This window comes from Leptodactylus fuscus, chromosome 4 (assembly GCF_031893055.1).
Source record: "Leptodactylus fuscus isolate aLepFus1 chromosome 4, aLepFus1.hap2, whole genome shotgun sequence".
Taxonomy (NCBI): domain Eukaryota; kingdom Metazoa; phylum Chordata; class Amphibia; order Anura; family Leptodactylidae; genus Leptodactylus; species Leptodactylus fuscus.
The window spans coordinates 16,593,521-16,621,460 of NC_134268.1; the positions used below are offsets into that span (position 1 = coordinate 16,593,521).

At 33.1% G+C, this 27,940-nt stretch overlaps 1 protein-coding gene across 2 annotated transcripts in view; it reads left to right on the forward strand.

Moving 5' to 3' along the window:
• The window catches only part of ASAP1 (ArfGAP with SH3 domain, ankyrin repeat and PH domain 1), a 162,348-nt gene that overhangs the window by 28,816 nt on the left and 105,592 nt on the right, over positions 1–27,940 (forward strand). The window lies entirely within an intron of this gene.

Sequence of the window (27,940 nt, forward strand, 5' to 3'; positions counted from 1 at the left end):
TTCCTGCATGAACTGAGATGATCCTGTGCTGTGAGATAAGTGCGGACATGTGGAGCGCACGTTATAGGAACCTGGATCCAATTACCCTGAGTATTACATCCAGTGGGTTTCTATCAGGGTGCGCGGCCAAGAGCGTTCTGGCTGGAAGTGACTGAAGAATTGCACATATCTGCCTAAGCTCATAGACCGGAATAGGGATATATATATAGGAATCTGGGAAATGGAGAATCCAAAGTGTAAGACAAACAGCAGAAAATATAACCTGGAGCCTCCGCCCTGATACTGGTCTGTGACTCCACCTGTCATCATATACCCACCCCCAATTCTACAGTGTCACAGTACAGGATAATACACACAGTGATGTCACAGTACAGAGATAATACACACAGTGATGTCACAGTACAGAGATAATACACACAGTGATGTCACAGTACAGGGATAATACACACAGTGATGTCACAGTACAGGGATAATACACACAGTGATGTCACAGTACAGGGATAATACACACAGTGATGTCACAGTACAGGGATAATACACACAGTGATGTCACAGTACAGAGATAATACACACAGTGATGTCACAGTACAGGGATAATACACACAGTGATGTCACAGTACAGAGATAATACACACAGTGATGTCACAGTACAGAGATAATACACACAGTGATGTCACAGTACAGAGATAATACACACAGTGATGTCACAGTACAGGGATAATACACACAGTGATGTCATAGTACAGGGATAATACACACAGTGATGTCACAGTACAGAGATAATACACACAGTGATGTCACAGTACAGAGATAATACACACAGTGATGTCACAGTACAGGGATAATACACACAGTGATGTCACAGTACAGAGATAATACACACAGTGATGTCACAGTACAGAGATAATACACACAGTGATGTCACAGTACAGAGATAATATACACAGTGATGTCACAGTACAGGGATAATACACACAGTGATGTCACAGTACAGGGATAATACACACAGTGATGTCACAGTACAGAGATAATACACACAATGATGTCACAGTACAGAGATAATACACACAGTGATGTCACAGTACAGAGATAATACACACAGTGATGTCACAGTACAGGATAATACACACAGTGATGTCACAGTATAGGATAATACACACAGTGATGTCACAGTACAGAGATAATACACACAGTGATGTCACAGTACAGAGATAATACACACAGTGATGTCACAGTACAGGATAATACACACAGTGATGTCACAGTACAGAGATAATACACACAGTGATGTCACAGTACAGGGATAATACACACAATGATGTCACAGTACAGGATAATACACACAGTGATGTCACAGTATAGGATAATACACACAGTGATGTCACAGTACAGGATAATACACACAGTGATGTCACAGTACAGGATAGTACACACAGTGATGTCACAGTACAGAGATAATACACACAGTGATGTCACAGTACAGAGATAATACACACAGTGATGTCACAGTACAGGGATAATACACACAGTGATGTCACAGTACAGAGATAATACACACAGTGATGTCACAGTACAGAGATAATACACACAGTGATGTCACAGTACAGAGATAATACACACAGTGATGTCACAGTACAGAGATAATACACACAGTGATGACATCAATCCCAGGCTCCCACTAGTATCCGGTTTTCCATTCTCCACTATGGTATTGGTCACGGTTGTAGTCTGACAGGCCGCACTCTCTGTAATTTTGTCCATCTTTTTACTTGACACGTGTGACGTGTGACAGACACTCCATTACAGATGTGAACGTCGCCTAAGCTGTGTGAATGAGCCCCAGTGGTGTCGCAGCTTCCTGAGCTCTGTCAGCGTTTCCTGCGACCTGGACTAGTAGAAGGAGGATTATTATAATGACAGGACTAATAGAGCAGCAGGGTATGGCGGCGCACTATTTGTTCGTGTGTAATCCAGTAATTAGCAGAGTTACTCATGCAAGCGCCAAACAATAGCTCGCTGCACGGTACCGGTGCACTAACATTTAGTCATTACAGGCTATGCCGCATTCTCACAGAATGTAATGGACTGGTTCTGTATAATGGGGAGGGGGCGCCTATCCATCTGGCACTTATCCTCTATTCACAGTTCTTCACGATTCAACCCCCAGGATTACAAAAACAAGGCTTAATCAGAAACAGCACCACACTTGACCAAAGGTTGTAAGTGGTATTGCAGTTCAACCCAATTCACTTCAATGGAAGTCAGTGCACATAAGCAATATATCGCCATATCATTGCTAAGTATAACACCACCAGTTATACAGCCCTCCATGTGTAGCTATACGGGGTGCAAATGCGGACGTTTCACCCAGGCCCAAACCCCTCTACCACAAAAGAAGGTATTACAAGTAGCCCCTATTATTATTACCCACGTATATGAGCCACCAGGCTCTGTTCACATCTACAAGCACTTTGCGAATTGGTTTGCTTACCTCTGGTAGTGTTGGACGAACTTTGGATGTCCAGGAGTAATACTGAGGCCTGTGGGTGGTCACTGATGGCATTCAGGAGGCCCAAATAGGACACGGACCCTCACCGGAAGCCCCGCCGGAGCAGGAGAGGTGAGTAAGACTGTATGTTATGTTTACTCACCTCCCCTGGTCCTACGCTTTTTATAATCTAGGGTCTTAATGGTTTGGGGATGGTGAATCCCAAAAATTTTGGTTTCAAAATACCCCTGTATATGCTACAGCAGTGCACAAGGAAATGACCTATTATTGAAACCAAATTTTTATATTAATCATTTTTTTAAGAATTGTTGTTGATCGTCCAAAATCCTGCAATATTAACTCTAACCACTATGCCTAATTATAGACCGCATCTTGCCAATTCTGTTTATCTTTGCAGCAGTCACCCCATATACAGTATACCATAAATAGGATTACAATATAAGATAACACCTCTATAGATAACACCACTGAGCCATCATTACATCACTACTGACCATAGATGATGTCACAGCTTATCTCCTCCCCCTCCCGGCATGGAGCACGTCTAGAAGACTCTCCCATAGACCTTAATGAGTCGGCTCAGGATTATTGCCGCCTATGGTCATGATGGTGCTGTAAAGCAGATCACTAAATGCTGTTAACAGAGCAGAGGAAACGTTCCTGCAAGATGGCGGCAGAAAATAGAATAAAAAAATAAAACTACAATTAGAAAATTAAAATTAGAAAAAAGATGATAGATTTTGTCATTTGGTAACATATATATAAAGAAATTGTGACTATTTGATGTCTCGGATCTATATGTGCAAATTAAAACACTTTTTACGAGCGTTGCGATGTGTCATGTGACTTCTTCCTCCCTCGGTGCAGATACGGGATGAGTCAACCCCTAGAAACTGGAAGGCAATGACATCTAATAGTTCAGTCTGCAGCTAGAAAGGGCCGTAATTATTATAATTGTGGTCAGTGACTAGAACAGATCTCTCGTGTCTACAGTATATCAGGTTGTGACTCTATATACAGTGTACAGGAAGCATGGCCACAGGTCCGCATGGTCAGCGACCGTCATCCTTCAGTATGTTTAACCCTTTCCTGCTCTGCATAGCACATGTATGATACATAGGTGTCCATATAACCTGATGTACAGTGCTCGTAACACCGGGAGAGGTCAACGGTGCCATTGGCTGTGGCTGTATAACAACTGTATGTCAGCAAAGGATAAGTGTACATAGGAGCAGTATTATAGTAGTTATATTCTTGTACATAGGAGGTAGTATTATAGTAGTTATATTCTTGTACATAGGAGTAGTATTATAGTAGTTATATTCTTGTACATAGGAGGTAGTATTATAGTAGTTATATTCTTGTACATAGGAGCAGTATTATAGTAGTTATATTCTTGTACATAGGAGCAGTATTATAGTAGTTATATTCTTGTACATAGGAGCAGTATTATAGTAGTTATATTCTTGTACATAGGAGCAGTATTGCAGTAGTTATATTCTTGTACATAGGGGGCAGTATTATAGTAGTTATATTCTTGTACATAGGAGTAGTATTATAGTAGTTATATTCTTGTACATAGGAGGTAGTATTATAGTAGTTATATTCTTGTACATAGGAGTAGTATTATAGTAGTTATATTCTTGTACATTGGAGCAGTATTATAGTAGTTATATTCTTGTACATAGGAGTAGTATTATAGTAGTTATATTCTTGTACATAGGAGTAGTATTATAGTAGTTATATTCTTGTACATAGCAGTAGTATTATAGTAGTTATATTCTTGTACATAGGAGTAGTATTATAGTAGTTATATTCTTGTACATAGGAGTAGTATTATAGTAGTTATATTCTTGTACATAGCAGTAGTATTATAGTAGTTATATTCTTGTACATAGGAGTAGTATTATAGTAGTTATATTCTTGTACATAGGAGTAGTATTATAGTAGTTATATTCTTGTACATAAGAGTAGTATTATAGTAGTTATATTCTTGTACATAGGAGGTAGTATTATAGTAGTTATATTCTTGTACATAGGTGTAGTATTATAGTAGTTATATTCTTGTACATAGGAGTAGTATTATAGTAGTTATATTCTTGTACATAGCAGTAGTATTATAGTAGTTATATTCTTGTACATAGGAGTAGTATTATAGTAGTTATATTCTTGTACATAGGAGTAGTATTATAGTAGTTATATTCTTGTACATAGCAGTAGTATTATAGTAGTTATATTCTTGTACATAGGAGTAGTATTATAGTAGTTATATTCTTGTACATAGCAGTAGTATTATAGTAGTTATATTCTTGTACATAGGAGTAGTATTATAGTAGTTATATTCTTGTACATAGGAGTAGTATTATAGTAGTTATATTCTTGTACATAGCAGTAGTATTATAGTAGTTATATTCTTGTACATAGGAGTAGTATTATAGTAGTTATATTCTTGTACATAGGAGTAGTATTATAGTAGTTATATTCTTGTACATAGGAGTAGTATTATAGTAGTTATATTCTTGTACATAGGAGTAGTATTATAGTAGTTATATTCTTGTACATAGGAGTAGTATTATAGTAGTTATATTCTTGTACATAGGAGGTAGTATTATAGTAGTTATATTCTTGTACATAGGAGCAGTATTATAGTAGTTATATTCTTGTACATAGGAGTAGTATTATAGTAGTTATATTCTTGTACATAGGAGGTAGTATTATAGTAGTTATATTCTTGTACATAGGAGCAGTATTATAGTAGTTATATTCTTGTACATAGGAGGTAGTATTATAGTAGTTATATTCTTGTACATAGGAGGTAGTATTATAGTAGTTATATTCTTGTACATAGGAGTAGTATTATAGTAGTTATATTCTTGTACATAGGAGTAGTATTATAGTAGTTATATTCTTGTACATAGGAGTAGTATTATAGTAGTTATATTCTTGTACATAGCAGTAGTATTATAGTAGTTATATTCTTGTACATAGGAGTAGTATTATAGTAGTTATATTCTTGTACATAGGAGTAGTATTATAGTAGTTATATTCTTGTACATAGGAGTAGTATTATAGTAGTTATATTCTTGTACATAGGAGTAGTATTATAGTAGTTATATTCTTGTACATAGGAGTAGTATTATAGTAGTTATATTCTTGTACATAGGAGTAGTATTATAGTAGTTATATTCTTGTACATAGGAGTAGTATTATAGTAGTTATATTCTTGTACATAGGAGCAGTATTATAGTAGTTATATTCTTGTACATAGGTGTAGTATTATAGTAGTTATATTCTTGTACATAGGAGCAGTATTATAGTAGTTATATTCTTGTACATAGGAGTAGTATTATAGTAGTTATATTCTTGTACATAGGAGCAGTATTATAGTAGATATATTCTTGTACATAGGAGTAGTATTATAGTAGTTATATTCTTGTACATAGGAGCAGTATTATAGTAGTTATATTCTTGTACATAGGAGCAGTATTATAGTAGTTATATCCCTGTACATAGGAGTAGTATTATAGTAGTTACAGTCCTATGAAAAAGTTTGGGCACCCCTATTAATCTTAATCATTTTTAGTTCTAAATATTTTGGTGTTTGCAACAGCCATTTCAGTTTGCTATATCTAATAACTGATGGACACAGTAATATTTCAGGATTGAAATGAGGTTTATTGTACTAACAGAAAATGTGCAATATGCAGTAAACCAAAATTTGCCCGGTGCAAAAGTATGGGCACCTCAGCAGAAAAGTGACATTAATATTTAGTAGATCCTCCTTTTGCAAAGATAACAGCCTCTAGTCGCTTCCTGTAGCTTTTAATCAATCCCTGGATCCTGGATGAAGGTATTTTGGACCATTCCTCTTTACAAAACAATTCAAGTTCAGTTAAGTTTGATGGTCGCCGAGCATGGACAGCCCGCTCTCAAATGATCTGAAAACAAAGATTGTTCAACATAGTTGTTCAGGGGAAGGATACAAAAAGCTGTCTCAGAGATTTAACCTGTCAGTTTCCACTGTGAGGAACATAGTAAGGAAATGGAAGACCACAGGGACAGTTCTTGTTAAGTCCAGAAGTGGCAGGCCAAGAAAAATATCAGAAAGGCAGAGAAGAAGAATGGTGAGAACAGTCAAGGACAATCCACAGACCACCTCCAAAGAGCTGCAGCATCATCTTGCTGCAGATGGTGTCACTGTGCATCGGTCAACAATACAGCGCACTTTGCACAAGGAGAAGCTGTATGGGAGAGTGATGAGAAAGAAGCCGTTTCTGCACGTACGCCACAAACAGAGTCGCCTGAGGTATGCAAAAGCACATTTGGACAAGCCAGCTTCATTTTGGAAGAAGGTCCTGTGGACTGATGAAACAAAGATTGAGTTGTTTGGTCATACAAAAAGGCGTTATGCATGGCGTCCAAAAAAAGCAGCATTCCAAGAAAAACACTTGCTACCCACTGTAAAATTTGGTGGAGGTTCCATCATGCTTTGGGGCTGTGTGGCCAATGCCGGCATCGGGAATCTTGTTAAAGTTGAGGGTCGCATGGATTCCACTCAGTATCAGCAGATTCTTGAGAATAATGTTCAAGAATCAGTGACGAAGTTGAAGTTACGCCGGGGATGGATATTTCAGCAAGACAATGATCCAAAACACCGCTCCAAATCCTCAGGCATTCATGCAGAGGAACAATTACAATGTTCTGGAATGGCCATCCCAGTCCCCAGACCTGAATATCATTGAACATCTGTGGGATGATTTGAAGCGGGCTGTCCATGCTCGGCGACCATCAAACTTAACTGAACTTGAATTGTTTTGTAAAGAGGAATGGTCCAAAATACCTTCATCCAGGATCCAGGAACTGATTAAAAGCTACAGGAAGCGACTAGAGGCTGTTATCTTTGCAAAAGGAGGATCTACTAAATATTATTGTCACTTTTCTGTTGAGGTGCCCATACTTTTGCACCGGTCAAATTTTGGTTTAATGCATATTGCACATTTTCTGTTAGTACAATAAACCTCATTTCAATCCTGAAATATTGCTGTGTCCATCAGTTATTAGATATATCAAACTGAAATGGCTGCTGCAAACACCAAAATATTTAGAACTAAAAATGATTAAGATTAATAGGGGTGCCCAAACTTTTTCATAGGACTGTATATTCTTGTACATAGGAGGTAGTATTATAGTAGTTATATTCTTGTACATAGGAGCAGTATTATAGTAGTTATATTCTTGTACATAGGAGCAGTATTATAGTAGTTATATTCTTGTACATAGGAAGTAGTATTATAGTAGTTATATTCTTGTACATAGGAAGTAGTATTATAGTAGTTATATTCTTGTACATAGGAAGTAGTATTATAGTAGTTATATTCTTGTACATAGGAGTAGTATTATAGTAGTTATATTCTTGAACATACGAGCAGTATTATAGTAATTATATTCTTGTACATAGGAGCAGTATTATAGTAGTTATATTCTTGTACATAGGAGTAGTATTATAGTAGTTATATTCTTGTACATAGGAGCAGTATTATAGTAGTTATATTCTTGTACATAGGAGTAGTATAATAGTAGTTATATTCTTGTACATAGGAGCAGTATTATAGTAGTTATATTCTTGTACATAGGAGTAGTATTATAGTAGTTATATTCTTGTACATAGGAGTAGTATTATAGTAGTTATATTCTTGTACATAGGAGCAGTATTATAGTAGTTATATTCTTGTACATAGGAGGTAGTATTATAGTAGTTATATTCTTGTACGTAGGAAGTAGTATTATAGTAGTTATATTCTCGTACATAGGAGGTAGTATTATAGTAGTTATATTCTTGTACATAGGAGTAGTATTATAGTGGTTATATTCTTGTACATAGGAGCAGTATTATAGTAGTTATATTCTTGTACATAGGAGCAGTATTATAGTAGTTATATTCTTGTACATAGGAGCAGTATTATAGTAGTTATATTCTTGTACATAGGAAGTAGTATTATAGTAGTTATATTCTTGTACATAGGAAGTAGTATTATAGTAGTTATATTCTTGTACATAGGAAGTAGTATTATAGTAGTTATATTCTTGTACATAGGAGTAGTATTATAGTAGTTATATTCTTGAACATACGAGCAGTATTATAGTAATTATATTCTTGTACATAGGAGCAGTATTATAGTAGTTATATTCTTGTACATAGGAGCAGTATTATAGTAGTTATATTCTTGTACATAGGAGGTAGTATTATAGTAGTTATATTCTTGTACGTAGGAAGTAGTATTATAGTAGTTATATTCTCGTACATAGGAGGTAGTATTATAGTAGTTATATTCTTGTACATAGGAGTAGTATTATAGTGGTTATATTCTTGTACATAGGGGCAGTATTATAGTAGTTATATTCTTGTACGTAGGAAGTAGTATTATAGTAGTTATATTCTTGTACATAGGAGCAGTATTATAGTAGTTATATTCTTGTACATAGGAGTAGTATTATAGTAGTTATATTCTTGTACATAGGAGCAGTATTATAGTACTTATATTCTTGTACATAGGAGCAGTATTATAGTTGTTATATTCTTGTACATAGGAGTAGTATTATAGGAGTTATATTCTTGTACATAGGAGTAGTATTATAGGAGTTATATTCTTGTACATAGGAGTAGTATTATAGTAGTTATATTCTTGTACATAGGAGTATTATAGTAGTTATATTCTTGTACATAGGAGTAGTATTATAGTAGTTATATTCTTGTACATAGGAGTAGTATTATAGTAGTTATATTCTTGTACATAGGAGTAGTATTATATTAGTTATATTCTTGTACATAGGAGTATTATAGTAGTTATATTCTTGTACATAGGAGTAGTATTATAGTAGTTATATTCTTGTACATAGGAGTAGTATTATAGTAGTTATATTCTTGTACATAGGAGGTAGTATTATAGTAGTTATATTCTTGTACATAGGAGGTAGTATTATAGTAGTTATATTCTTGTACATAGGAGTAGTATTATAGTAGTTATATTCTTGTACATAGGAGTAGTATTATAGTAGTTATATTCTTGTACATAGGAAGTAGTATTATAGTAGTTATATTCTTGTACATAGGAAGTAGTATTATAGTAGTTATATTCTTGTACGTAGGAGCAGTATTATAGTAGTTATATTCTTGTACGTAGGAGCAGTATTATAGTAGTTATATTCTTGTACGTAGGAAGTAGTATTATAGTAGTTATATTCTTGTACATAGGGGGCAGTATTATAGTAGTTATATTCTTGTACATAGGAGCAGTATTATAGTAGTTATATTCTTGTACGTAGGAGCAGTATTATAGTAGTTATATTCTTGTACGTAGGAAGTAGTATTATAGTAGTTATATTCTTGTACATAGGAGCAGTATTATAGTAGTTATATTCTTGTACATAGGAGTATTATAGTAGTTATATTCTTGTACATAGGAGGTAGTATGATAGTAGTTATATTCTTGTACATAGGAGGTAGTATTATAGTAGTTATATTCTTGTACATAGGAGCAGTATTATCCTATTAATATTATAAATGTGAAAGTTTGTGGGTTTGTGAGTTTGGATGTTTGGATGTTTGTTCCTCAATCACGCAAAACCCGCTTGACCGATTTGGCTGAAATTTTCCACAAACATAGTTAATACACCCGATTGCGCAATAGGCTACTTTTCGTCACAATAGCGCACATACGTTTGTACCAGGACCCTCACAAAACCCGAACTCACATCACCATCTCTGCAATCTCACACACTTTGGACCATAGCAAGCCCCAAAATTCATATTGCCCTCTACAGCCTAGCCCCTAACCCCACACACTCACATATACATATACTTTACCACTTTGCCCCTCACCTTAACGATACTCCAGGAGGCTCTCTTTAACGCTCCGGAGCAGCCATGTTTGCCGACCCCCACCAGTCTGACAATCCGCGACACGGCCCACCCATGTCAATACCCCTAGGAGGTCTAATAAATGCAAAAAAAAAGTTTTAAAAAAGTTAAAATATATATATATATATATATATATATATATATATATATATATAAAAAAGGATTAATAATTCAAATCACCCCCCTTTCCCTAGAACACATATAAAAGTAGTTAAAAACTGTGAAACACATACATGTTAGGTATCCCCGCGTCCAAAATTGCCCGCTCTACAAAGCTATACAAATATTTTTCCTGTTCGGTAAACGCCGTAGCGGGAAAAATGGTCAAAAGTGCCAAACTGCCGTTTTTTCACTGTTTTGAGTCTGATAAAAATTTGAATAAAAAGTCATCAAAGCAATAAAATTTACCGAAAATGGTAGAACTACAAAGTACACCCAGTCCCGCAAAAAAAGACGCCCTATACATCCCCGTACACGGACGTATAAAAAAGTTACGGCTGTCGGAATATGGCGACTTTTCAAAAAAAAATTTTTTAACACAGTTTTGGATTTTTTTTAAGGGGTCAAAATGTTAATAAAACCATATAAATTTGGTATCCCCGGAATCATAATGAAACACAGAATACAGGGGACATGTCATTTTGGTTGCACAGTGAACGCCGTAAAATTAAAGCCCGTAAGAAAGTCGCAGAAATGCATTTTTTCTTCAAATCCACCCCATTCGGAATTTTTTCCCTGCTTCCCAGTACGTTGTATAGAATAAATAATGGTGGCATCATGAAGAAAAATTTGTCCCGGAAAAATTAAGACCTCATATGGCTCTGGGAGCGGAGAAATAAAAAAGTTATGGGGTTTAGAAGGAGGGGAGTCAAAAACGAAAATCAAAACATGCCATCGGCGGGAAAGGGTTAACTTCAACTCCCTCTGTCCCAAAGTCACTATGTAAAGTTTATACCAACACCGTATATATAGCAGCTCAAATACAAAGTAACTTCAACACAAAAGGCTCATGTATTCTCAGAATTACAGCGAAAACAAGATACAAAGTTATATTTCATATCTCATACCTTATACACACTACGAAAACCTTACCCGCGCCTGTATATACCCACTGCCACAATCACCGCAGACGAAGTCGTGGGTACCAGCTATACTCAATATAACCTGGAGAATTTGCTATCCACTCCACTTTTTCAAGTACGCAAACATTTAACAAATCTGTATCCACCCAATTCTCGAATCACCGCAGACGAAGTCGCGGGTAACAGCTAGTAGTAGTTATATTCTTGTACATAGGAGCAGTATTATAGTTGTTATATTCTTGTACATAGCGGACAGTATTATAGTAGTTATATTCTTGTACATAGGAGTATTATAGTAGTTATATTCTTGTACATAGGAGTAGTATTATAGTAGTTATATTCTTGTACATAGGAGGTAGTATTATAGTAGTTATATTCTTGTACATAGGAGCAGTATTATAGTAGTTATATTTTTGTACATAGGAGGTAGTATTATAGTAGTTATATTCTTGTACATAGGAGGTAGTATTATAGTAGTTATATTCTTGTACATAGGAGGTAGTATTATAGTAGTTATATTCTTGTACATAGGAACAGTATTATAGTAGTTATATTCTTGTCCATAGGAGTAGTATTATAGTAGTTATATTCTTGTACATAGGGGACAGTATTATAGTAGTTATATTCTTGTACATAGGAGCAGTATTATAGTAGTTATATTCTTGTACATAGGAGTAGTATTATAGGAGTTATATTCTTGTACATAGGAGGTAGTATTGTAGTAGTTATATTCTTGTCCATAGGAGTAGTATTATAGTAGTTATATTCTTGTACATAGGAGTAGTATTATAGTAGTTATATTCTTGTACATAGGATCAGTATTATAGTAGTTATATTCTTGTACATAGGAGCAGTATTATAGTAGTTATATTCTTGTACATAGGAGTATTATAGTAGTTATATTCTTGTACATAGGAGGTAGTATTATAGTAGTTATATTCTTGTACATAGGAGCAGTATTATAGTAGTTATATTCTTGTACATAGGAGCAGTATTATAGTAGTTATATTCTTGTACATAGGAGTAGTATTATAGTAGTTATATTCTTGTACATAGGAGTAGTAATATAGTAGTTATATTCTTGTACATAGGAGTAGTATTATAGGAGTTATATTCTTGCACATAGGAGTAGTATTATAGTAGTTATATTCTTGTACATAGGAGCAGTATTATAGTAGTTATATTCTTGTACATAGGAGGTAGTATTATAGTAGTTATATTCTTGTACATAGGAACAGTATTATAGTAGTTATATTCTTGTCCATAGGAGTAGTATTATAGTAGTTATATTCTTGTACATAGGGGACAGTATTATAGTAGTTTTACTCTTGTACATAGGAGCAGTATTATAGTAGTTATATTCTTGTACATAGGAGTAGTATTATAGGAGTTATATTCTTGTACAAAGGAGGTAGTATTGTAGTAGTTATATTCTTGTACATAGGAGTAGTATTATAGTAGTTATATTCTTGTACATAGGAACAGTATTATAGTAGTTATATTCTTGTCCATAGGAGTAGTATTATAGTAGTTATATTCTTGTACATAGGGGACAGTATTATAGTAGTTATATTCTTGTACAAAGGAGCAGTATTATAGTAGTTATATTCTTGTACATAGGAGTAGTATTATAGGAGTTATATTCTTGTACATAGGAGGTAGTATTATAGTAGTTATATTCTTGTACATAGGAGTATTATAGTAGTTATATTGTTGTACATAGGAGGTAGTATTATAGTAGTTATATTCTTGTACATAGGGGACAGTATTATAGTAGTTATATACTTGTACATAGGAGCAGTATTATAGTAGTTATATTCTTGTACATAGGAGTAGTATTATAGGAGTTATATTCTTGTACATAGGAGGTAGTATTGTAGTAGTTATATTCTTGTATATAGGAGTAGTATTATAGTAGTTATATTCTTGTACATAGGGGACAGTATTATAGTAGTTATATTCTTGTACATAGGAGTAGTATTATAGTAGTTATATTCTTGTACATAGGAGTAGTATTATAGTAGTTATATTCTTGTACATAGGAGTAGTATTATAGTAGTTATATTCTTGTACATAGGAGCAGTATTATAGTAGTTATATTCTTGTACATAGGAGCAGTATTATAGTAGTTATATTCTTGTACATAGGAGCAGTATTATAGTAGTTATATTCTTGTACATAGGAGCAGTATTATAGTAGTTATATTCTTGTACATAGGAAGTAGTATTATAGTAGTTATATTCTTGTACATAGGAGTAGTATTATAGTAGTTATATTCTTGTACATAGGAGCAGTATTATAGTAGTTATATTCTTGTACATAGGAGCAGTAATATAGTAGTTATATTCTTGTACATAGGAGCAGTATTATAGTAGTTATATTCTTGTACATAGGAGCAGTATTATAGTACTCATATTCTTGTACATAGGAGCAGTATTATAGTTGTTATATTCTTGTACATAGGAGTAGTATTATAGGAGTTATATTCTTGTACATAGGAGTATTATAGTAGTTATATTCTTGTACATAGGAGTAGTATTATAGTAGTTATATTCTTGTACATAGGAGTATTATAGTAGTTATATTCTTGTACATAGGAGTAGTATTATAGTAGTTATATTCTTGTACATAGGAGTAGTAATATAGTAGTTATATTCTTGTACATAGGAGTAGTATTATAGGAGTTATATTCTTGTACATAGGAGTAGTATTATAGTAGTTATATTCTTGTACATAGGAGCAGTATTATAGTAGTTATATTCTTGTACATAGGAGGTAGTATTATAGTAGTTATATTCTTGTACATAGGAACAGTATTATAGTAGTTATATTCTTGTCCATAGGAGTAGTATTATAGTAGTTATATTCTTGTACATAGGGGACAGTATTATAGTAGTTTTAGTCTTGTACATAGGAGCAGTATTATAGTAGTTATATTCTTGTACATAGGAGTAGTATTATAGGAGTTATATTCTTGTACATAGGAGGTAGTATTGTAGTAGTTATATTCTTGTACATAGGAGTAGTATTATAGTAGTTATATTCTTGTACATAGGGGACAGTATTATAGTAGTTATATTCTTGTACATAGGAGTAGTATTATAGTAGTTATATTCTTGTACATAGGAGCAGTATTATAGTAGTTATATTCTAGTACATAGGAGGTAGTATTATAGTAGTTATATTCTTGTACATAGGAACAGTATTATAGTAGTTATATTCTTGTCCATAGGAGTAGTATTATACTAGTTATATTCTTGTACATAGGGGACAGTATTATACTAGTTATATTCTTGTACAAAGGAGCAGTATTATAGTAGTTATATTCTTGTACATAGGAGTAGTATTATAGGAGTTATATTCTTGTACATAGGAGGTAGTATTGTAGTAGTTATATTCTTGTACATAGGAGTATTATAGTAGTTATATTGTTGTACATAGGAGGTAGTATTATAGTAGTTATATTCTTGTACATAGGGGACAGTATTATAGTGGTTATATACTTGTACATAGGAGCAGTATTATAGTAGTTATATTCTTGTACATAGGAGTAGTATTATAGGAGTTATATTCTTGTACATAGGAGGTAGTATTGTAGTAGTTATATTCTTGTACATAGGGGACAGTATTATAGTAGTTATATTCTTGTACATAGGAGTAGTATTATAGTAGTTATATTCTTGTACATAGGAGCAGTATTATAGTAGTTATATTCTTGTACATAGGAGCAGTATTATAGTAGTTATATTCTTGTACATAGGAGGTAGTATTATAGTAGTTATATTCTTGTACATAGGAGTAGTATTATAGTAGTTATATTCTTGTACATAGGAGCAGTATTATAGTAGTTATATTCTTGTACATAGGAGCAGTATTATAGTAGTTATATTCTTGTCCATAGGAGTAGTATTATAGTAGTTATATTCTTGTACATAGGAGTAGTATTATAGGAGTTATATTCTTGTACATAGGAGTAGTATTATAGTAGTTATATTCTTGTACATAGGGGCAGTATTATAGTAGTTATATTCTTGTACGTAGGAAGTAGTATTATAGTAGTTATATTCTTGTACATAGGAGTAGTATTATAGTAGTTATATTCTTGTACATAGGAGTAGTATTATAGTAGTTATATTCTTGTACATAGGAGCAGTATTATAGTAGTTATATTCTTGTACATAGGAGCAGTATTATAGTAGTTATATTCTTGTACATAGGAGCAGTATTATAGTAGTTATATTCTTGTACATAGGAGCAGTATTATAGTAGTTATATTCTTGTACATAGGAAGTAGTATTATAGTAGTTATATTCTTGTACATAGGAGTAGTATTATAGTAGTTATATTCTTGTACATAGGAGCAGTATTATAGTAGTTATATTCTTGTACATAGGAGCAGTATTATAGTAGTTATATTCTTGTACATAGGAGCAGTATTATAGTAGTTATATTCTTGTACATAGGAGCAGTATTATAGTACTCATATTCTTGTACATAGGAGCAGTATTATAGTTGTTATATTCTTGTACATAGGAGTAGTATTATAGGAGTTATATTCTTGTACATAGGAGTATTATAGTAGTTATATTCTTGTACATAGGAGTAGTATTATAGTAGTTATATTCTTGTACATAGGAGTATTATAGTAGTTATATTCTTGTACATAGGAGTAGTATTATAGTAGTTATATTCTTGTACATAGGAGTAGTAATATAGTAGTTATATTCTTGTACATAGGAGTAGTATTATAGGAGTTATATTCTTGTACATAGGAGTAGTATTATAGTAGTTATATTCTTGTACATAGGAGCAGTATTATAGTAGTTATATTCTTGTACATAGGAGGTAGTATTATAGTAGTTATATTCTTGTACATAGGAACAGTATTATAGTAGTTATATTCTTGTCCATAGGAGTAGTATTATAGTAGTTATATTCTTGTACATAGGGGACAGTATTATAGTAGTTTTAGTCTTGTACATAGGAGCAGTATTATAGTAGTTATATTCTTGTACATAGGAGTAGTATTATAGGAGTTATATTCTTGTACATAGGAGGTAGTATTGTAGTAGTTATATTCTTGTACATAGGAGTAGTATTATAGTAGTTATATTCTTGTACATAGGGGACAGTATTATAGTAGTTATATTCTTGTACATAGGAGTAGTATTATAGTAGTTATATTCTTGTACATAGGAGCAGTATTATAGTAGTTATATTCTAGTACATAGGAGGTAGTATTATAGTAGTTATATTCTTGTACATAGGAACAGTATTATAGTAGTTATATTCTTGTCCATAGGAGTAGTATTATACTAGTTATATTCTTGTACATAGGGGACAGTATTATACTAGTTATATTCTTGTACAAAGGAGCAGTATTATAGTAGTTATATTCTTGTACATAGGAGTAGTATTATAGGAGTTATATTCTTGTACATAGGAGGTAGTATTGTAGTAGTTATATTCTTGTACATAGGAGTATTATAGTAGTTATATTGTTGTACATAGGAGGTAGTATTATAGTAGTTATATTCTTGTACATAGGGGACAGTATTATAGTGGTTATATACTTGTACATAGGAGCAGTATTATAGTAGTTATATTCTTGTACATAGGAGTAGTATTATAGGAGTTATATTCTTGTACATAGGAGGTAGTATTGTAGTAGTTATATTCTTGTACATAGGGGACAGTATTATAGTAGTTATATTCTTGTACATAGGAGTAGTATTATAGTAGTTATATTCTTGTACATAGGAGCAGTATTATAGTAGTTATATTCTTGTACATAGGAGCAGTATTATAGTAGTTATATTCTTGTACATAGGAGGTAGTATTATAGTAGTTATATTCTTGTACATAGGAGTAGTATTATAGTAGTTATATTCTTGTACATAGGAGCAGTATTATAGTAGTTATATTCTTGTACATAGGAGCAGTATTATAGTAGTTATATTCTTGTACATAGGAGTAGTATTATAGTAGTTATATTCTTGTACATAGGAGTAGTATTATAGGAGTTATATTCTTGTACATAGGAGTAGTATTATAGTAGTTATATTCTTGTACATAGGAGCAGTATTATAGTAGTTATATTCTTGTACGTAGGAAGTAGTATTATAGTAGTTATATTCTTGTACATAGGAGCAGTATTATAGTAGTTATATTCTTGTACATAGGAGCAGTATTATAGTAGTTATATTCTTGTACATAGGAGCAGTATTATAGTAGTTATATTCTTGTACATAGGAAGTAGTATTATAGTAGTTATATTCTTGTACATAGGAGTAGTATTATAGTAGTTATATTCTTGTACATAGGAGCAGTATTATAGTAGTTATATTCTTGTACATAGGAGGTAGTATTATAGTAGTTATATTCTTGTACGTAGGAAGTAGTATTATAGTAGTTATATTCTTGTCCATAGGAGTAGTATTATAGTAGTTATATTCTTGTACATAGGAGTAGTATTATAGGAGTTATATTCTTGTACATAGGAGTAGTATTATAGTAGTTATATTCTTGTACATAGGGGCAGTATTATAGTAGTTATATTCTTGTACGTAGGAAGTAGTATTATAGTAGTTATATTCTTGTACATAGGAGTAGTATTATAGTAGTTATATTCTTGTACATAGGAGTAGTATTATAGTAGTTATATTCTTGTACATAGGAGCAGTATTATAGTAGTTATATTCTTGTACATAGGAGCAGTATTATAGTTGTTATATTCTTGTACATAGGAGTAGTATTATAGGAGTTATATTGTTGTACATAGGAGTAGTATTATAGTAGTTATATGTACAAGAATATAACTCCTATAATACTACTCCTATGTACAAGAATATAACAACTATAATACTGCTCCTATGTACAAGAATATAAGTACTATAATACTGCTCCTATGTACAAGAATATAACTACTATAATACTGCTCCTATGTACAAGAATATAACTACTATAATACTACCTCCTATGTACAACTATATAACTACTATAATACTCCTATGTATAAGAATATAACTACTATAATACTGCTCCTATGTACAAGAATATAACTACTATAATACTGATCCTATGTACAAGAATATAACTACTATAATACTACTCCTATGTACAAGAATATAACTACTATAATACTACTCCTATGTACAAGAATATAACTACTACAATACTACCTCCTATGTACAAGAATATAACTCCTATAAAACTACTCCTATGTACAAGAATATAACTACTATAATACTGCTCCTATGTACAAGAATGTAACTACTATAATACTGTCCCCTATGTACAAGAATGTAACTACTATAATACTACTCCTATGGACAAGAATATAACTACTATAATACTGTTCCTATGTACAAGAATATAACTACTATAATACTAGTTAATACTAGTTATATCCTTGTACATAGGAGTAGTATTATAGTAGTTATATTCTTGTACATAGGATTAGTATTATAGGAGTTATATTCTTGTACATAGGAGTAGTATTATAGTAGTTATATTCTTGTACATAGGAGGTAGTATTATAGTAGTTATATTCTTGTACATAGGAGTAGTATTATAGTAGTTATATTCTTGTACATAGGGTAGTATTATAGTAGTTATATTCTTGTACATAGGAGTATTATAGTAGTTATATTCTTGTACATAGGAGTAGTATTATAGTAGTTATATTCTTGTACATAGGAGTAGTATTATAGTAGTTATATTCTTGTACATAGGAGTAGTATTATAGGAGTTATATTCTTGTACATAGGAGTAGTATTATAGTAGTTATATTCTTGTACATAGGAGTAGTATTATAGTAGTTATATTCTTGTACATAGGGGACAGTATTATAGTAGTTATATTCTTGTACATAGGAGTAGTATTATAGTAGTTATATTCTTGTACATAGGAGCAGTATTATAGTAGTTATATTCTTGTACATAGGAGGTAGTATTATAGTAGTTATATTCTTGTACATAGGAACAGTATTATAGTAGTTATATTCTTGTCCATAGGAGTAGTATTATAGTAGTTATATTCTTGTACATAGGGGACAGTATTATAGTAGTTATATTCTTGTACAAAGGAGCAGTATTATAGTAGTTATATTCTTGTACATAGGAGTAGTATTATAGGAGTTATATTCTTGTACATAGGAGGTAGTATTGTAGTAGTTATATTCTTGTACATAGGAGTAGTATTATAGTAGTTATATTCTTGTACATAGGGGACAGTATTATAGTAGTTATATTCTTGTACATAGGAGGTAGTATTATAGTAGTTATATTCTTGTACATAGGAGCAGTATTATAGTAGTTATATTCTTGTACATAGGAGGTAGTATTATAGTAGTTATATTCTTGTACATAGGAGCAGTATTATAGTAGTTATATTCTTGTACATAGGAGGTAGTATTATAGTAGTTATATTCTTGTACATAGGAGTAGTATTATAGTAGTTATATTCTTGTACATAGGAGCAGTATTATAGTAGTTATATTCTTGTACATAGGAGCAGTATTATAGTAGTTATATTCTTGTACATAGGAGCAGTATTATAGTAGTTATATTCTTGTACATAGGAGCAGTATTATAGTAGTTATATTCTTGTACATAGGAGCAGTATTATAGTAGTTATATTCTTGTACATAGGAGCAGTATTATAGTAGTTATATTCTTGTACATAGGAGCAGTATTATAGTAGTTATATTCTTGTACATATGAGTAGTATTATAGTAGTTATATTCTTGTACATAGGAGTAGTATTATAGTAGTTATATTCTTGTACATAGGAGCAGTATTATAGTAGTTATATTCTTATACTGTACATAGGAGGTAGTATTATAGTAGTTATATTCTTGTACATAGGAGGTAGTATTATAGTAGTTATATTCTTGTACATAGGAGTAGTATTATAGTAGTTATATTCTTGTACATAGGAGCAGTATTATAGTAGTTATATTCTTGTACGTAGGAAGTAGTATTATAGTAGTTATATTCTTGTACATAGGAGCAGTATTATAGTAGTTATATTCTTGTACATAGGAGCAGTATTATAGTAGTTATATTCTTGTACATAGGAGCAGTATTATAGTAGTTATATTCTTGTACATAGGAAGTAGTATTATAGTAGTTATATTCTTGTACATAGGAGTAGTATTATAGTAGTTATATTCTTGTACATAGGAGCAGTATTATAGTAGTTATATTCTTGTACATAGGAGGTAGTATTATAGTAGTTATATTCTTGTACGTAGGAAGTAGTATTATAGTAGTTATATTCTTGTCCATAGGAGTAGTATTATAGTAGTTATATTCTTGTACATAGGAGTAGTATTATAGGAGTTATATTCTTGTACATAGGAGTAGTATTATAGTAGTTATATTCTTGTACATAGGGGCAGTATTATAGTAGTTATATTCTTGTACGTAGGAAGTAGTATTATAGTAGTTATATTCTTGTACATAGGAGTAGTATTATAGTAGTTATATTCTTGTACATAGGAGTAGTATTATAGTAGTTATATTCTTGTACATAGGAGCAGTATTATAGTAGTTATATTCTTGTACATAGGAGCAGTATTATAGTTGTTATATTCTTGTACATAGGAGTAGTATTATAGGAGTTATATTGTTGTACATAGGAGTAGTATTATAGTAGTTATATGTACAAGAATATAACTCCTATAATACTACTCCTATGTACAAGAATATAACAACTATAATACTGCTCCTATGTACAAGAATATAAGTACTATAATACTGCTCCTATGTACAAGAATATAACTACTATAATACTGCTCCTATGTACAAGAATATAACTACTATAATACTACCTCCTATGTACAACTATATAACTACTATAATACTCCTATGTATATGAATATAACTACTATAATACTGCTCCTATGTACAAGAATATAACTACTATAATACTGATCCTATGTACAAGAATATAACTACTATAATACTACTCCTATGTACAAGAATATAACTACTATAATACTACTCCTATGTACAAGAATATAACTACTACAATACTACCTCCTATGTACAAGAATATAACTCCTATAAAACTACTCCTATGTACAAGAATATAACTACTATAATACTGCTCCTATGTACAAGAATGTAACTACTATAATACTGTCCCCTATGTACAAGAATGTAACTACTATAATACTACTCCTATGGACAAGAATATAACTACTATAATACTGTTCCTATGTACAAGAATATAACTACTATAATACTAGTTAATACTAGTTATATTCTTGTACATAGGAGTAGTATTATAGTAGTTATATTCTTGTACATAGGATTAGTATTATAGGAGTTATATTCTTGTACATAGGAGTAGTATTATAGTAGTTATATTCTTGTACATAGGAGGTAGTATTATAGTAGTTATATTCTTGTACATAGGAGTAGTATTATAGTAGTTATATTCTTGTACATAGGGTAGTATTATAGTAGTTATATTCTTGTACATAGGAGTATTATAGTAGTTATATTCTTGTACATAGGAGTAGTATTATAGTAGTTATATTCTTGTACATAGGAGTAGTATTATAGTAGTTATATTCTTGTACATAGGAGTAGTATTATAGGAGTTATATTCTTGTACATAGGAGTAGTATTATAGTAGTTATATTCTTGTACATAGGAGTAGTATTATAGTAGTTATATTCTTGTACATAGGGGACAGTATTATAGTAGTTATATTCTTGTACATAGGAGTAGTATTATAGTAGTTATATTCTTGTACATAGGAGCAGTATTATAGTAGTTATATTCTTGTACATAGGAGGTAGTATTATAGTAGTTATATTCTTGTACATAGGAACAGTATTATAGTAGTTATATTCTTGTCCATAGGAGTAGTATTATAGTAGTTATATTCTTGTACATAGGGGACAGTATTATAGTAGTTATATTCTTGTACAAAGGAGCAGTATTATAGTAGTTATATTCTTGTACATAGGAGTAGTATTATAGGAGTTATATTCTTGTACATAGGAGGTAGTATTGTAGTAGTTATATTCTTGTACATAGGAGTAGTATTATAGTAGTTATATTCTTGTACATAGGGGACAGTATTATAGTAGTTATATTCTTGTACATAGGAGGTAGTATTATAGTAGTTATATTCTTGTACATAGGAGCAGTATTATAGTAGTTATATTCTTGTACATAGGAGGTAGTATTATAGTAGTTATATTCTTGTACATAGGAGCAGTATTATAGTAGTTATATTCTTGTACATAGGAGGTAGTATTATAGTAGTTATATTCTTGTACATAGGAGTAGTATTATAGTAGTTATATTCTTGTACATAGGAGCAGTATTATAGTAGTTATATTCTTGTACATAGGAGCAGTATTATAGTAGTTATATTCTTGTACATAGGAGCAGTATTATAGTAGTTATATTCTTGTACATAGGAGCAGTATTATAGTAGTTATATTCTTGTACATAGGAGCAGTATTATAGTAGTTATATTCTTGTACATAGGAGCAGTATTATAGTAGTTATATTCTTGTACATAGGAGCAGTATTATAGTAGTTATATTCTTGTACATATGAGTAGTATTATAGTAGTTATATTCTTGTACATAGGAGTAGTATTATAGTAGTTATATTCTTGTACATAGGAGCAGTATTATAGTAGTTATATTCTTATACTGTACATAGGAGGTAGTATTATAGTAGTTATATTCTTGTACATAGGAGGTAGTATTATAGTAGTTATATTCTTGTACATAGGAGTAGTATTATAGTAGTTATATTCTTGTACATAGGGTAGTATTATAGTAGTTATATTCTTGTACATAGGAGCAGTATTATAGTAGTTATATTCTTGTACATAGAAGTAGTATTATAGGAGTTATATTCTTGTACATAGGAGCAGTATTATAGTAGTTATATTCTTGTACATAGAAGGTAGTATTATAGTAGTTATATTCTTGTACATAGGAGGTAGTATTATAGTAGTTATATTCTTGTACATAGGAGTAGTATTATAGTAGTTATATTCTTGTACATAGGAGTAGTATTATAGTAGTTATATTCTTGTACATAGGAGCAGTATTATAGTACTTATATTCTTGTACATAGGAGTAGTATTATAGTAGTTATATTCTTGTACATAGGAGTAGTATTATAGTAGTTATTTTCTTGTACATAGAAGGTAGTATTATAGTAGTTATATTCTTGTACATAGGAGGTAGTATTATAGTAGTTATATTCTTGTACATAGGAGCAGTATTATAGTAGTTATAGTCTTGTACATAGGAGCAGTATTATAGTAGTTATATTCTTCTACATAGGAGTAGTATTATAGTAGTTATATTCTTGTACATAGGAGTAGTATTATAGTAGTTATATTCTTGTACATAGGAGTAGTATTATAGTAGTTATATTCTTGTACATAGGAGGTAGTATTATAGTAGTTATATTCTTGTACATAGGAGTAGTATTATAGTAGTTATATTCTTGTACATAGGAGCAGTATTATAGTAGTTATATTCTTGTACATAGGAGCAGTATTATAGTAGTTATATTCTTGTACATAGGAGGTAGTATTATAGTAGTTATATTCTTGTACATAGGAGCAGTATTATAGTAGTTATATTCTTGTACATAGGAGGTAGTATTATAGTAGTTATATTCTTGTACATATGAGTAGTATTATAGTAGTTATATTCTTGTACATAGGAGGTAGTATTATAGTAGTTATATTCTTGTACATATGAGTAGTATTATAGTAGTTATATTCTTGTACATAGGAGGTAGTATTATAGTAGTTATATTCTTGTACATAGGAGTAGTATTATAGTAGTTATATTCTTGTACATAGGAGTAGTATTATAGTAGTTATATTCTTGTACATAGGAGTAGTATTATAGTAGTTATATTCTTGTACATAGGAGTAGTATTATAGTAGTTATATTCTTGTACATAGGAGTAATATTATAGTAGTTATATTCTTGTACATATGAGTAGTATTATAGTAGTTATATTCTTGTACATAGGAGTAGTATTATAGTAGTTATATTCTTGTCTATAGGGGGCAGTATCATACTTGCCTTTATTTAGGTCCCGGTTACCATTATCCTGATTAGTTTCTGTGCACATGAAATACTTCCAGTAAAGAGTTAATAATCCGATCCAGGTATTGGAAGTTTTGTCCTTATGTCACTTCCTGGCCGGTAATATTAATCATAAGAGCTCAGCACATTTATTGGTTTGTCTTCAGTTTTGCTGATTCAGCTGCAGTTCTTTGGCTACATCTCGGCTGCCCGTCTGCTTTGTTGTTAGGGTTTACACAAAAATGTTCTGCATGGGTTCACCGGAGAGGATGACTTCATAGCGTGTTATGGGATATCATGATATGAGCTGGCGACCGTCCATACATGGCCCCTGCATTAGACTAATGCAAAGAAAACTCGGTGCACGTCTTACATTGATATACATATGGAGTATTTTTTTTGAGGAGGATAAATCCTTAAACTATCACTATCAGGTCCTATTGGTGCTGAATTAATGTGATAGTTTGGATTATTGAGCGGTGAAGAGACCTGTATAGAATCCATCTAATGGCTGAAATACACGGACATTGCCATACATTCCACATCACAGTGTCGGGCTTGGAGTACATGTCAGGTTATCAAATATTCTGGATTATCAAGACGCAGGATTAGAGATTTCACATTATGTTGGATACATTTGACATCCATCTCTGACACTAGAGTTTCTTGCTGTAGGCATGGCGTGCTTGGCATGTTGAGTATTTCTAATTTCTCCTGGGGTTTTATAATGACTCCATCATAGGTTTATCTCCAGGTGTTCCTGCATTCCCTGGGGGCTCCACTAGTGGGCACTTATCAATCAGCAAGGGCACCCGAAATCCTCAGCGACATGGGTAATAGATATACACTGATCAGCGCTAACAACCACCTGGCCAATATTGTCTTCGGACCCGTGAAGGCCTGGACCCCACAAGGTCCCATGTTGTCCCCAGGAGGTTTGCAGCAGATCCTTTAAATTCTGTAAATCTCTTGGTGCAGTCTCCATGGATTGGGCTTGTGTTTCCAGCTCATTGCACAGATGCTCGAGTGGACTGACATCTTGGAAATTTGGAGCTGAGTGCGGGTTCACACCAGCGCCCGATCCCCGCTTTGCAGGTTTCCGAGAAACTGGACAGGAGACGGAAACTTGTCAGTCAGTTTTCAAGCCCATTCACTTGAATGGGTTTGCAAAGTGTCCGCCTGTGAGCGTCGTCTACCTCTCCGCGGGGAAACCGCTTTTTTTTAACCGGACACAAAGTCGGACACGCAGGACCATTGCGTTTCAGATCCATGGGGTCAATGAATCCGGCTGAGGAACAATCACAGGACGCTGCGGCCCACCAGGAGTCTGGTGGATGACCAAGGGGGAGCCCAGGGGAGGTGAAGGAAGGTGAGTAGGACTGTTTATCGTCCCTCCTCTCCCCCAGGGCCTTGGATTATTATACTATGGGGTCTTGTGGTATACTATTGATTTGAGATGCTGAACCCCAAGTATCTCAGGTTCCCCAGAACCTGCAGTAGCATTAACATGAGGTCAGGACCTGAGGGTTCCCAGCAATATATTGTCCAGAGCATCCCATTGTCACCTGGTGCCATCTCTTCCCTGGTAAGTGACACCTGTACCCAGCGGCCCACCTGATGTGGCATGTAACTCATTAGTCCTGGCACCTCCATGGTCCAGGTAAGTTGGTATGAAGAGGCCAGGAAGACGTTTCCCCGCCATAGCCTGGACATGAGGAGGTGACCTATGGCCAATACTTGTACGTATAGCGGTATGTGCCAGTACAGACAGGTCTTCATACTCAGCATGGATTCTGTAGGGTTTTCTCTATGATAATGGCAGGGCCGCTCCGGCACATGGCCATATATTCTCCTGAATAGTCTCTTCTCATAGTGTTTAGAGCGGTAATTATTATTGACTCGTTAATTAAAGGTTCATTATCGCTTATGAAAATCACTTGTCTATTGAACAGATAGTTTATTCGCATTAACAAGGGCAATGTCATATCTAGAGGAGAATCCTTCACACGCAGCTGCAGTACCGCGTCTTACCACTGGTGGCAGCAAAGCCTTCTCCTAGTCTGTATGAAGTATACAGCGGGCAGTGCTACCGTATACATATGGAGAACATACCACAGGGTAGCACATGTATAAGGATGGACTATTTGCACAGATGTCATGTATGAGGATTAGCAGGTTATATGTGTGGACATCACCTGGGCCAATATGAGCAGGTTACATGATGTGTATAGATGACATGTATGAGTAGCACTGTTACATGTGCGGATGTATGGGATGAGCAGGTTACATGTATATCTGTATGGGGATGAGCAGGTTACATGTATGTCTGTATGTAGGTGACTGGGTTACATGTATATGTGTATGTAGATGAGCGGATTACATGTATATGTGTATGTAAAATGAGCGGGTTACATGTATATGTGTATGTAGATGAGCGGCTTACATGTATATGTAGATGAGCGGGTTACATGTATAGGTGTATGTAGATGAGCGGGTTACATGTATAGGTGTGTGTAGATGAGCGGGTTACATGTATAGGTGTGTGTAGATGAGCGGGTTACATGTATATGTGTATGTAGATGAGCGGGTTACATGTGTATGTAGATGAGCGGGTTACATGTGTATGTAGATGAGCGGGTTACATGTATATCTATGTAGATGAGCGGGTTACATGTATATGTAGATGAGCGGGTTACATGTATAGGTGTATGCAGATGAGCGGGTTACATGTATAGGTGTATGTAGATGAGCGGGTTACATGTATAGGTGTATGTAGATGAGCGGGTTACATGTATAGGTGTCTGTAGATGAGCGGGTTACATGTATAGGTGTATGTAGATGAGCGGGTTACATGTATATGTGTATGCAGATGAGCGGGTTACATGTATATGTGTATGCAGATGAGCGGGTTACATGTATATGTGTATGTAGATGAGCGGGTTACATGTATATGTGTATGCAGATGAGCGGGTTACATGTATAGGTGTATGTAGATGAGCGGGTTACATGTATATGTAGATGAGCGGGTTACATGTATAGGTGTATGTAGATGAGCGGGTTACATGTGTATGTAGATGAGCGGGTTACATGTGTAGGTGTGTGTAGATGAGCGGGTTACATGTATAGGTGTGTGTAGATGAGCGGGTTACATGTATAGGTGTATGTAGATGAGCGGGTTACATGTGTATGTAGATGAGCGGGTTACATGTATAGGTGTATGTAGATGAGCGGGTTACATGTATAGGTGTATGTAGATGAGCGGGTTACATGTATATGTAGATGAGCGGGTTACATGTATAGGTGTCTGTAGATGAGCGGGTTACATGTATAGGTGTATGTAG